The 13,007-nt window shown below is 37.3% G+C and overlaps 1 protein-coding gene across 5 annotated transcripts in view; it reads right to left on the reverse strand.

The window, feature by feature from the left end:
• LOC109082847 (tenascin-like) overlaps nucleotides 1-12,591 on the reverse strand; it is a 64,661-nt gene extending 52,070 nt beyond the window's left edge. For 2 of the 5 annotated variants that reach the window (XM_042724006.1, XM_042724003.1), the window contains exon 1: nucleotides 12,392-12,591. The gene's annotated coding sequence lies outside the window, so the exon portion shown is untranslated. Of the gene's footprint in view, nucleotides 1-768; nucleotides 894-3,024; nucleotides 3,157-12,391 lie in introns of those variants that run through there. The other 3 variants (XM_042724005.1, XM_042724004.1, XM_042724007.1) reach the window with 3 other exon arrangements.
• Nucleotides 12,592-13,007: the final 416 nt, after the last annotated feature.

A 13,007-nucleotide genomic window follows, 5' to 3' on the forward strand; every position in this document is an offset into this window, starting at 1 on the left:
AGTATTCTGCAGAAATAACTGTACATATTTAGAATTGTAAAATATACTCCCTTTCATCCTTTCATTCATGAGTGTGAATATGAATTTAAATGGCTACACCCCAGAGGAAGTGGAATCTGTATTGAAGCAACAGAAAATTTAACAGAAGTTAAGTGTTAAAATTAAATAATTTTCACACTTTTTTTGCTTTTCTACTTGATATGAATGAATTCTGATTTTTTTTTAAACAATTTTTAAATGTAATATTGCATTTAGTTTGCTATTTCAGTTTTAAGTGAATTAAATTTAAAAATTGACTTGGAACTGAAAAGATTCTCAATTAAATACTGAGAGCATTCAATTAAGACATGGCATAAAAAAAAAATAAATAAAAAATGTATCAGATGCACCAGATATATGTCACCCAAGTTCATTTCACAATATGTAAAGTTGTGAAATAAACTTGGAAACTTACAAAACCTCAACATTTGTACTTGGCCCAGTTATGTCTTTTAAGCAATGCAAAAAACAGAGCCAAAAACCACTTCTCCTGGAGCCAGTGAAACCATCTAACATCTGTAGATTATTCGTTCTCAACGAGACAGCAAATTCGAGGAAAGAAGTGAACATCTCTGAAGGGCATTAAACCAGAGTCAAGAATGTGAAAGAAGCCCTAGACAGTGAGAAAACGAAGATCAGAGAGGAAAAGATTTTATGATAAAGTGAAAAGATGTATGAGTGAGAGAGCGTGACTGACATTAGAGCGCACCGAGGCAGCTCGGCTCTCACCTCGGCTGTCATCAGCCGTCCCCTCAGACGGGTCTAAGACCTCAACACCACTCGGATCCTAATTTACTCTCCCTCTCTCCTCCGGTTCCCTTATTTCTCTTTCCGCCTGTCAGTCAGCAAGCGTTTCCGAAGGCAGGTTTAAAGCAGGGACGGGTCTAGGAAGACGCAGAGGAAAAGTTCAATCAGAACATCCTCAGTGGAGATTAACAGAGGTGAATAACTTAAAAGTTCAACAACTGTCTTCCTGAAAACCCAGTGGCAATGTCCTTTAAAAACCCACCAAGCTGAGTTGTATAATAGAACTCTGTATTCACTGCTGATTTTAACCCCCACCCAGCCCATCTAATGACTGGTGCATCCATTTATCTCAATATTCACTCCGTGGCATAAAGGAAGACTGAAGGGGTTAGGCTTACAGGGTTCATTCAAGTGTGACTGACGTGCACAGCAGACCCCCAATTCCATTGTGGGCCGGGCTGCAGACGCCTGCAAAGTCCATTAGAGAAAGGGGTGTGCATTGAAATGCTGGGAGAGTATCTCGGAAGGATGAATGGTCATGGTGGCCCTCTTGTTTTTGTTTCCGTAACTTCAACTGTGTGTGCCACTAGGCAGTGTTTAAGACAAAGAACACACTGTTTCAGTCTCAAGGTGCAAAAGAGAGGAAGGACAAGACACACAGCAGCACGTACACATTCTTTTGCTGCTGCTGAAAGATGCTTATTACTTCCAGCTAAGTCGTAGAAATCCTGCACTTTACATTTCAGTGCACGTTAGTGTGTAATCATATAGGTAAGTGCAGAGTTAGGTGAGCATGATTTGATCAAGTATCAACAACGAAGTTGTTTCAGGAACATCATTCCAATCAACCAATCAGAATTGAGAGACTTTTCAGGTTTTAACTTTTCAGGAAATGTCAGTTTTAGGCTTACAATCAGGATTAGATGCATCTACACCCTTGTTTATCAGATATAATTTCCCTCTGATTTTAGGTATAAATTAAGGTAAAGTTAGGTTTAGGGGTTGGGATTGGGTTAAGTCTGTATTTTTGGACAGAGATGTTGATCCAGGATCAACAAAAGATGTTGAAGAGATGTGTCAACAGGAACATGTCTTACTTGGCAAAATCACAGCGACCGCAGAGTTAACTGTAACATTTAATATGCACAAGCATAATGGCTATTCAAAATTATAATATGTTCAAACGTATGTTTTGAAATATACACTGTAAACCATTTTTCAAGTTGAGATTGGTTAAAATACTTTAATGGGTTAAAGAATGACTTATTTCCATCACTTATTTATCACTTGTTGATCAAATGAGGCAATGGCAGATCACTTATTGATCAACCAGTGGGAAATTTCTCAGCAAAAAGAAAAAATAATAAATAAAAATAAATAAATTAAATAAAACATAATTACAGCGATGAATACCTTAATAAAAATTATATAAAATTATATAGGCTATAATAATTTTGTTATATTGTATAGAATATAATATTGTTGTATTATGATATGTAATAGCCATTCAAAATGGGGAGGGGGGGCAAGCAAAGCATATTAAATATATTTATAATATACCCCTTTAAATATGTTATACATACACATGAATGAATGAACAAACGAACAAACGAACAAACAAATATTTTAATACCATTTTTACCACCTTTGGTACACCCTCAAATAAATAAATAAATAAAACGGTGCATGACACCCCTAATATGCATATTGTAGTGTTACTATATCAACTGCTGTACATTTTTAAATTCAAAACCTGGAGTTTGTTTTCAAAAATGCCAAGTAAATCCTGTCATGTGGGATTAAACTGAACATCTATACTGGTCTGCATGACCTCCCATCGGTTAGCACTGCAACATCGCATCCCTCTACAAAGCATTAATGAGTCATCCATATCCAACCAGAAAAGGTAAGCCATGGATATTCATAGTGCTGCCTTTCACAGTCAGTCTCATGTAGTGCCTCAAACAGCAGGTTGCAGCCCTGGCCCGATGCTCCAATCATGCCCTGAGAGTATTAGAGCATAGTCTGATTGAGAGACTCTGGGATGTCTATATGGGCTCATCCAGTCCCAGCATGACATGTAATGCGGATCAGATGGAGATCACTCAATGTCTTCTTGTTTGCAATAAGCTCATGCCTGGGTTCAGTTTCCCTCCAAAAACAATCACCTGCATTGTGAAATCATTTATACTAGTAAAATATCTGCAATAAATAATCAAATCCTGAAATATTACCCACCGCAATGACCCAGGACCCCTCCACTCCTTCTCTTACCTCTTCCTTCTATCACTTACAATGAAAGAGTGTGTCTACCCAATATCCCTCTTTCTCCACAGCCCTGTTTGAGACAATTTTATCACGATCCCTCCTCATGAGACTGGCATATGGTAGCACCATACTGGCCGTCTGTGATGTGCCCTGCTATTGACACACAGAGTTATTATTGCCTCCTGGGAGCTCTTAAAGCAGCAGCAGTAAACACTCATCAAATCTCCATGCTCTATTAATCTATTAGTATGATTGCTTGTGTTTGTGCAAAAACCAGAATGCACACGAACACCATACGTGCATATAACTACAGCAATGTGCAGATTTACACATTAAGATGATTAGGGGAGCACAAACCATTTTTCTTTATTTTTTAGGATCATTTTAATAATACACTGTTCTGTTGTCAATTCAGTTGTTGTGCTAAATCCTAAAGAAAGACACTATCAGTTACTTATGTTAATTTCCTTTAGAGATTTAGACCTTGAAAATCAAAAACAGTGATTTTTATAGTGGTAAAAAAGAAAAACTCCAACATTTTTCTCCATTCAAGACCAAAGCACTACAAAAACAAGCAAGTGTGTGAACCTGCATCCTTAAAATATCAATCTTTTTTCTTGATTTTTTTTTTCAACTTATTCAGCAAGCATGTTTAAATTTGATAAAATGATCAAAAGTGACAGTACAAACATTTACGATGTTACACAAAAAAACTTTCAAATAAATGCTGTCATAATAGGCTTCTTTCAAAAACATTAAAACATTAAATATTGTAATACACGTACATGCGTGATTAAACGTGTCAACCTACTCATTGAAGACATGTCTAATTAAGATGCACACAGATGTATACACACAAATGCTACGTTTCTTCAAGATATTCTTAGAAGCGTTTTCTTCAGAAGTTTGGCCAGAAGGTTCTTCTGGTACAGCATCTTCAAGCGAACATGCAGACTTGGCAGTTCTTGTCATTAATTCATCCTTACACAAATCTGAAACTGTCTAACGGTTTCTGCAGCCACTTATTTTTAACATTAGACTTAAGAGCAAAACCACTCAGATACAGAGGGAAATATGATCATGGTCATATTACTTAGACAAAAGAGTTGGCTTAATCATATCAATTTATCTTACTGAATCTGTTTGATGTAGTCAAGGAGCATGATCGTAAGAACATATGTTGAACACTCCTGACCCTGGGTGTATCACCTTTTCCAAGACTTCCATGTATAATCTCTGTGGAGAAAGGGCTATTTGTCCAAAACATTACCCTGACCTGTAATGCTAAGCTACCTCATCCTGTAGGCATGAGTCACAGCATTCACATTCTCTTTCTTTCTAAATCAGGAAGTTTTTCAATGGACCTAAACACTTTGGTGATTGATTTGCTGCCGTTGCAATCCTCATGTCTGGTCAGGTCTGACTATAAGATGAAGGATACCTTTTCAGGAGACACTTGGAAAATTACCTCACTGTTTTAGTCTGCTAGAAGAAAGCTGAGGAGGTTGTGCTTTTTTTGTCATTGGGAAGAGAGCAAGAATCCAAGCCATGCTTAATCCTATTTGTCCTCTAGGGCAGACAGGCTTCTCTGATTACCACCGGACCAGGGCAATGTCTGGCCATTTTGCACAGTTCAGTGGTGGATTGGAAAGAAAGCCTTGGATGAGGCAACACAGACACCAAACACAAAGCCACAGAGTCAATAGCACGCCAGAGTGGCTGCTGCACACCTCTGGACCACAAATCGACATTATTCCGTCTTTAAAACGTACACTCAGGAGTTTTTTTTTTCTAGTGTCCTGAAACCCTAAAACACATTTTTTGAGATGGTAACATATATGAATAGGTTGCACATCAGTAAAAACAACTTTAGCACTCATTATATTTATTATTAAATTAAAAGTGGTTATTTTTTTAAACAACTTCATTTTTCCGGTTCAAAAAACAAAGTTGAGCCTATATCATGGAAATTGACATATATGCGTTAATCTGGAGTGAAGTTGGGATTCCATCACCACAACCCAGTCTTAGTATTATTATCCCGTTAAGAGTTTTTCCTACTACCCCTGGGCGCGGGGCGTAATAGCAGCATCATGAAAACAGGCAGAGACAATGGTAGCTTTAGCAACATTAGCCAAGAAGAGTGCCAAGAAGCTCTTTCAGAAAGGCAATTTGGAAAACAAAATATGACTCTTATGTTTGTTTGTGCTTCCCAAAACACAACACTTATAATACCTCTTTGGTGCTGACATTGTTTATCTCCAGCAGCTACAGTAAGAAAACAGTAATGGTGGACTACTGCTTCTCACTCAGGGCCATGTTTCTGCTAATAGTGCAGAGATTGTCACAAATGGGCGGGCTTTTTTTAGAATCTGGAACTGCTCATTTGGAGAGACTACTTATGATTTATTGGGATTATAGAAAAATTAGTGGGTGGATTTTTACCATCATAGGCTGTTTGTTTACACACACTGCTGCCACATAACTGTGGTCAAACACCTTATAAAAGTGATTTTTGCATAACAGGTCCCCTTTAACAAAACCATGCCATTTTAGATGGCTTCTACAAGTCTTTGAACTGTTTTATTTAGTGTCATGACTTATTATATTAATGTCTGAAATATTAATCGATAATCTGCCATGTAAGCATATTTTGTGTGAAAAAGAATAAAAATCGTTGGTGTTTTATTGCCACTTGTGTTCATTTCAGTTGGAAAGTGCAGTGAATTGTGCAATATGTTTATACATAATTTTGGAGTTTTGCTAATACATACGTTTTTTTTTCCCAAAGAGTCAAGGTAAAAACAAAATAATTAAATAATTAATAATAAAAAAATTAGTACACACTTAATGGAACATTATTCTGCTAATGTCAGCGTTTGTCCTCAAAGTATGACCTTTCGGTTACAGTATCACATGGTCATTCAGAATATCTTGCAAGTATCAGGAGCAGGGGCGTCGGACTGGGGGTAAAACCAGTACTGATTACCAGGGCCCCAAAGGAAGAGAGGGCCCTTGAAAAGTCCGGAATATATTTTATTTTACCTGGATATTTTCAATGGGTTGGGGGGGGGGGTTATGGGGGCCCATCAGGGGGCCCTCAGGACTGCCTATGCATAGGGCCCGGGATCTTGTGCAACGCCCCTGATCAGGAGTTCACCTGTTTCCCATGGACAGTTCTCATCTTCAGCAGAAGTTCCTTCTGTCCTGTTTACGAAGTGACAGAATGGTCATCTGCTACTTAAGAGCGTCTGAGAGAGTATGATGTCAGAATGCTTAACCACGGTCCCATGGATCTGGAAAGCTGAGTGTCGTTGAGCATCGATGGGCCTGTTTTTAGCAACACAGCAGACTAAATAATGCCATCGGTTGTTGTGAAGAATGAAAAGGAGCTGGCACTGATGCTCTTCAGCTGGCACTGGATCCTATAGCAGAATGTTTCACTCTCTCAGAGAGAAGAAAAGGTCTTCAAGAGACCGTAGCTGTAAATAACACTCAGACACTCTGTTTCAAAACTCAATTTCTTCACATTTTCGTCAAAGAAAAACAACTTGATTGAGCTTGGAGGAGTTAGATGGCTAATATACCTCACGCCCAAAGAAACAGCCACAGCAAAAACGTGCTGTGGAAGGTGTTTTTCTCCACATCTTTTTTGTCATTAATTGGCTGCCAAGTGCACTTGACTGTAGAAAGATGAAGCTCTCTCTTCGTGGACACTGTGTTCAATCCAGGGGAGCCGAGGCCAAATGAGTTGTGTTTGTGCCAGGGCCCAGTGGGGAGCAGCAGGACAGCTGGGTAGTGTGCATTCTGTGTGTTTTCAGTTGCTGTAGCTGGCCGTTAAGTGTCACGCAAGCTCAGCTCACAGCCCTTTTTAGATTCATTTCAGGGGCCAAGACGGGCATGTCATCAAAGAGCATTTCATTGTGAATGTTTAGTCTCATACAGTTTCTTACAAAAAGCCAAGAGTGTTGTTCATAGAGACTGAAACAAAACAAATCAAACACCCTGAGAATGGTCGACTGGTCAAGACATTTGAGAACTGCAATAAAAAAAGTTTGTACATATTTGTTTTTAGGATGAGTCTATCAAGCAAATTGGAGTTGAGCTTAACCTCTCGGATTCTTTTTGTAAACTATGCCTGCAATGAACTGCTGTCTATAGAGCTGACGTGTGCTGACTTAGCAGTGGTACACTTAAACTCAAGCTTCTTTGCTTATTTCAACAAGGGATCCTCTGTCCAAGCAGACTCCTGTCACTTTTCGGCTTTTAAGGGCAATTATTTTCTTGATCCCGCCAACTATGACCATCCCATTAGGGTCAGCTTACAGAAAGAAGCATTTGGCAGTCAGGGAAGAGGTCTGGACAGATATAAACAGGAGTTATGGAGCCAAAACATCAATTTAACACACTACAACAGGCTATCCTTCAATCAAATGATGCTATTAAGGCTGCTCAAATGCTCTATGGATGACCAAGCAATTCTTAACCCTTGAATTTCTTATTTTAGCTAGCTGAATGCACAAATGAATTAACCCTAAACACTGAATATTGTGGTTTGTACTTTTAAAAACTCTTAAGAGAAGTGTGTCTCATTCGGTTCTCATTTTGCATGGCAGATCATGACTTTTCTGGTTCTGCAAAACCTACACTCCCAGAAAAAAAAAAGGTACAGAAGCTGTCACTGGGGCGGTACCTTTTCAAAAGGCATACCTTTGTACCTAAATGATCCATATTGGTACCTTAAAGATACATGTAAGTACCTAAAGTGTACATATTAGTACCTTTTGAATTGTTATCGCACCAGTGACAGCTTTTGTTTCCCTTTTTTTCTGAAAGTGTATTATTACATATAATTCCCATTTAAATTTTTGTCTAATCCATCACTTGACAAAAAAAAAAAAATGGCATAAAGGTAGTTATTTTTCATACAGCAAACTATTTTTAAAGCCTGTTATATTGCCTTATATAGCCTTATATAAAGGGTCTGGTAATTTTGGGATGGTGAATGATGTGACAAGATTTTCTGAACAATGAATTGGTTGGAATTGGTTCTTATTAAATGATACAAATTATATGCAATGACAGTTCATAGTCATCAGTGGCTGTCAAGTTCCAAAAGGGAGGGAAAAAAGTGTCATTAGATAGCTGTGTAGGAGGAAAAGAGAGAAATTCTATTTGTTGTTATAGAAGAGGCTCTTATGGACTGCTTTTATCATGTTTTTGGTCCTTTTTGGAGCTTGACAGATGTGGAGACTATAAAATGCCCTTGTTTTGCAGGTTTGGAACAACATAAGTGTGAAAAAAATGAGGACAATGTTTTTTATTTATGTAGGGATTGGCCCTTTAAGAAGCTTCATTTTCTCACAGCACTTGAGGTTGATTGTGTGCAGAAATGCAGACTAATTATCTTTCATTTAAAACACAATAACCACCGATGCTCAACAAGCTCATGAGAGATGATAAAAGAAAAAGAAGAAAAGCCATTAACAAAACAGTAGGGCAATGTATTGCTTGCAAACACATTGAACGCTGCAAACATGATAGCATAATGATACCCACTGCTCTCCTGGCATGAGTTCCTCTCCCCATCTATGGAGTGTAACCTGCATTCTTGCCAAGGTAATTCAGGAGCAATTCTGCAATCAAATACCTCAGAAAGCCTCTCTTGGCAAGCCACTCTCCGCAGTGCCTCTGTGTCTCTCCTAGTGCATTGTTTTGCTTGTTATCTTTGGACAGCCATGATGCTTATGGGTTTTCTTTAGTGAGGTTTAGCCACGACTCATCTCATATATTCTCGTTAAGTTCAGTAAATACTAACAGGAGGACAAAACCTCCATCATATCTGGTAGCACTTAGAATAGAAGCTGGTTAGCCTTTAATCGCGCCATTTATCCTGAACAGCTTTCCTTGGTTCGCTTATAAAAGTTTACTTTTCAGAGGTGGTATGAGGACACACTCGTAAAAGTAGATCATTGTTTTTGACAGCTTAGAGGCTTATTTAATATTTGCTAGGTTATTTGCTCTTTTCCCAGTATATTACAGCTAAATGAATGCATATAGGCAACGTCTTAGCCTTCCGTTCCTATTGGTAATTGTGAAACAGGTGCACTAACTCTTACAAATAGGAAAGTGAATCTTGTTGAGGCTTTGTTATTTCTGAAACAAGTATAAACGAACACTGTATAAAAGATAATCCATATAAATCATGCCTATATCATTGGACTTATTAGAGTTCAAAAACAGGGATGAAATCACTGTCATAGATTATCAATGTCTCTATGCAAAAATATAAAGGATTGACAGGATTAAATTGAAACAGTGAAACAGTAAATTGGCATGTCTGACTCATAATTTGACTGGCAATCAGGTTAGTAAATGTTAAATCAGGGAACTGGTACTGAATCAGTTGCTTTCCTTGCTTGATTTGATATATCCAAACAAGCTTTCCATCTACACCATTCAAATTAAAATGTATAAAATTACTTTTTTAACATAATACATTTTGCACAATATTAAATACTAATATGTTTTATATTAGAGTGTTAGTGGCGTAGCAGCTAGGTTCTCACATTATTATTATTTTTTTTTTAACTTGACTCTTACACATTTTAGGAAGATTATAAACAACCAACCATTAAAAAAAAAAAAAAAAAAAAGGTTATAGATGTTAAACCAAAACCAAAATGCATTACACCATCCCTGGTCTCCCCTACTTACATTTTATTTGTATTTAAAAAACACACATAGATCAATAGCGTCAGGTATCTCTCTAAATATAGAACAAAATATTCACTTGAAAATGAAAATCAACCATTTTATCCCAAATTAAAAAAGGCACACGCTAAACCTACTGAAAGGTTACAGTGACTCATAATGATTAAGCAGACAGCTGTCTAATTTTAGGCTAGTGAACTTGACATTTGAACAGAAAGCTACCATCCTTTCCACTCCTGGACCTGAACATCACCACATCCTTCATGATGTCATGCACAAATCAGCAACGTGAGCACAATAATTTATGCTGAACTTCAGAAGAGGTGTGTGTGTTGTTGGTTTGTGGTTTGAAGCATCTCCAACACAACTAAAACCCTATTGAAATATTTCAGACCATACCCTGGAAGCTTTGAGGGACTCAACAGATTTGAAATCAATCCAACACAAAGGAAACCACAACAAAATTGCACTTGTTGGTTTGTTAGAATAGTTTAAGCCATGTATCCATAGCATCACATAGCAACACTTTCTCCGTAACACAAACTCTGTAGTGTAAAGACAACTTTGAGCCTGATTCAAGTAATGTACAACAAGTAACAGCACCACTAATATAGGGCTTGGTAATCACAACCAGTCCATCTTTGCGTGCAGAGTCCTTGAAGATTTTGAGCTGTCTAAAAAGCTTCATGTCCCTCCTCACCCCTTAATCCCACATCCAGACAGGCTGATTCTAGCCCAGAGAACTACAACACTGGATCTGAGCTCCCTGCTATGTATAAAAACACTTTATTTTAAGCTCCAATTCTTGCTATTAACAAACCATTAACTATGACTTTTGGCTCAATAATAGTTTGTAAGGTAATTTAGGTATTGGGTAGGATTAGGGATGTAGAATATGGTCATTCAGAATAAATGATTTATAAGTGCTGTCCTAATAATCAGACAATATGTTAATAATTGACATGCTAATAACCAACTAGTTAATAGTGAGAATTGGTCCCAATACTAAAGTGTTACCAGTATTTCTATCAACAGTATAATTATCATTAACAAAAAAAACTAACAAAAAACAAAAAAACAATCAAACAAAAAATGGTTAAATGAAATAAACACTATTAAAAAAATTAATCCATGGAAAACTAAAATAAAAATGCCCACAGATTAATTTTCAATTTTCGATGCATGATATAATATATAACTGGAAACTTTTACAACTTGCCTGTATTATGCATAAAAATTGCCACTACATAGAAATATTGTAACATTACATTGTGCCAAGAAATAACAAGTAACAATTTTAAATCATACCAGTTACAATATTAACCTTGGGAGCCTTAAAATACTACAATTAAAATAAAAGCTAAACTAACTAAAACTAACAATGAGAAAAAAATGAAAACTGGCATAAATTAAAGAGCAAAAACATTTCTAATTCATTTTATGTCATAATTTCTTTATTTTCATGAAAAAAAAAATTGAAATCTAAAACTTTAATTACTTACAGTTTTGTTATTACCCAGATTTTCAATGTTGCCTCAGACGTTTGGACCCCAATGTACAGTATAAATGGCTAAAATCTCACTAAACCCACAGTGCACCATTGAAGTTTGTCCATAAGAGCATTCACACTGATCATTAATATGTCTGTGGTGCTCTGTTTTCATTTTAAACAACATCTAGGTACAGACTTACTGACCTTTACTGCAAAGCCTTCTCTATAACACCAAATGCCAACAATGCCACTTTATTGTTTAAACAGAATACCAAAGAATCACAATGCATTTCTCTACCCTATCATTTGGATTCTCGCTCTTTCTTTCCCTCCCCTGGGACCAGAAAAAGCGATAAGAGAGCAGCAGTCTCTTTGTTTGCAGTAGATTTTTATTTACGGGACATGCATGAGACCAGGATTCAATATCACTCCTGAGCATGCCTGGAATCCTTATGAAAGCCCAGGCCTTCTCCCTTCTGTCAGCTCTCTCCTCACTTCCCACTATGCACCATTCCTTCAGAGATTGACCCACATCTTCACAGTGCCACTGTGTAATCACCATGGAGTGAGTGTCAGTCTTCCTGTGATTTACAGTCAGCATTATACACCAAACACACTCAGAGCTTTCAAAATATTCCCTCCGAGATGCTGCATACATTACTGATCAGAGGGCTTTTTAATCTTATTATCCAGGTCAAGAGGGGGGAGAAATGAGCAGAATCCTGGCCAAATCCAACAAGAGCACATGAAATGTATGAAGAAAGAGTACTGCTTAATTTTAGATGGGCATAGATCAATACTTCATATGGGTGAGTATGCTTTTGGGATTTTTTTTTCTGCCTGGTTAAATTTCACAAGAAAATTGGTAATGAAAACTAAATAAATATTTAATGAAGCATCTTATTGCTTTGTTGTGGAAATGACATAAACAGCGATTTCACAAGGTTGAAAATCTATTAATTTCTGGATTATTAGAAAGCTTTTAAATTGAACATACACTATATGATAGAAAATTTTATGAATGTATCAAATTGAAAGGGAGAAAAAAAATGTGGGTATCTAAATCCCATTCCCTCTGCCCAAAATGCAATTCAAATACAGTTTCCCACCTAGTAGAGTAATAAAATGTACCTTTTCAGATGGGAATAAAGTTCATCAGTCCTCGCCTTCTGTTGTCTGAAGGTTGCTGCTGATCTGCTGGTGGTTCCCCTGAGAACTGAGACAGATGTCGGTGGGGACACCTGCTTGACTATAAACCCAGTCCCCTCAACAGCTTTAGGCTCACAGGATCAGACGCCTGCCCCAAAAATAAAACTTGTGACCAAATATTTGCAAAGTGTCTTCAATGAAATGTGTGATGTCATTTCAAAATGAGAAATTGCTTTGTATCCTTAATCCATAGCAGAAGTAAAATACTGTAATCAATCAGAAAATCCTGGAAATCCAGAAAATCTAGAGGTGAGAATCGATCAGAATGGTTAATTCACAAGATTAAGAACCAGCAGTAAATTGTGACGAATTCTGCATTAGTCTGGACGAGGAGTTTAAACAAATCCAAGGGGCTTACAGTATCTTACCAATGGTTTATTTTCGGGGTTTGTTGGGGGTGGGTGAGGAAGCTTCATTCTCAAGACACCAAGCCATCTGTTTGCTCGTTTCCTGGTGGGTCCATATCTAGACCAGAGTGATTGACTGACAGCTCTGTAATCCAAACCCTCTTGTTCCGCTTGTGAGGTCCACATATAAA

This window comes from Cyprinus carpio, chromosome B5 (genome assembly GCF_018340385.1).
Source record: "Cyprinus carpio isolate SPL01 chromosome B5, ASM1834038v1, whole genome shotgun sequence".
NCBI lineage: Eukaryota > Metazoa > Chordata > Actinopteri > Cypriniformes > Cyprinidae > Cyprinus > Cyprinus carpio.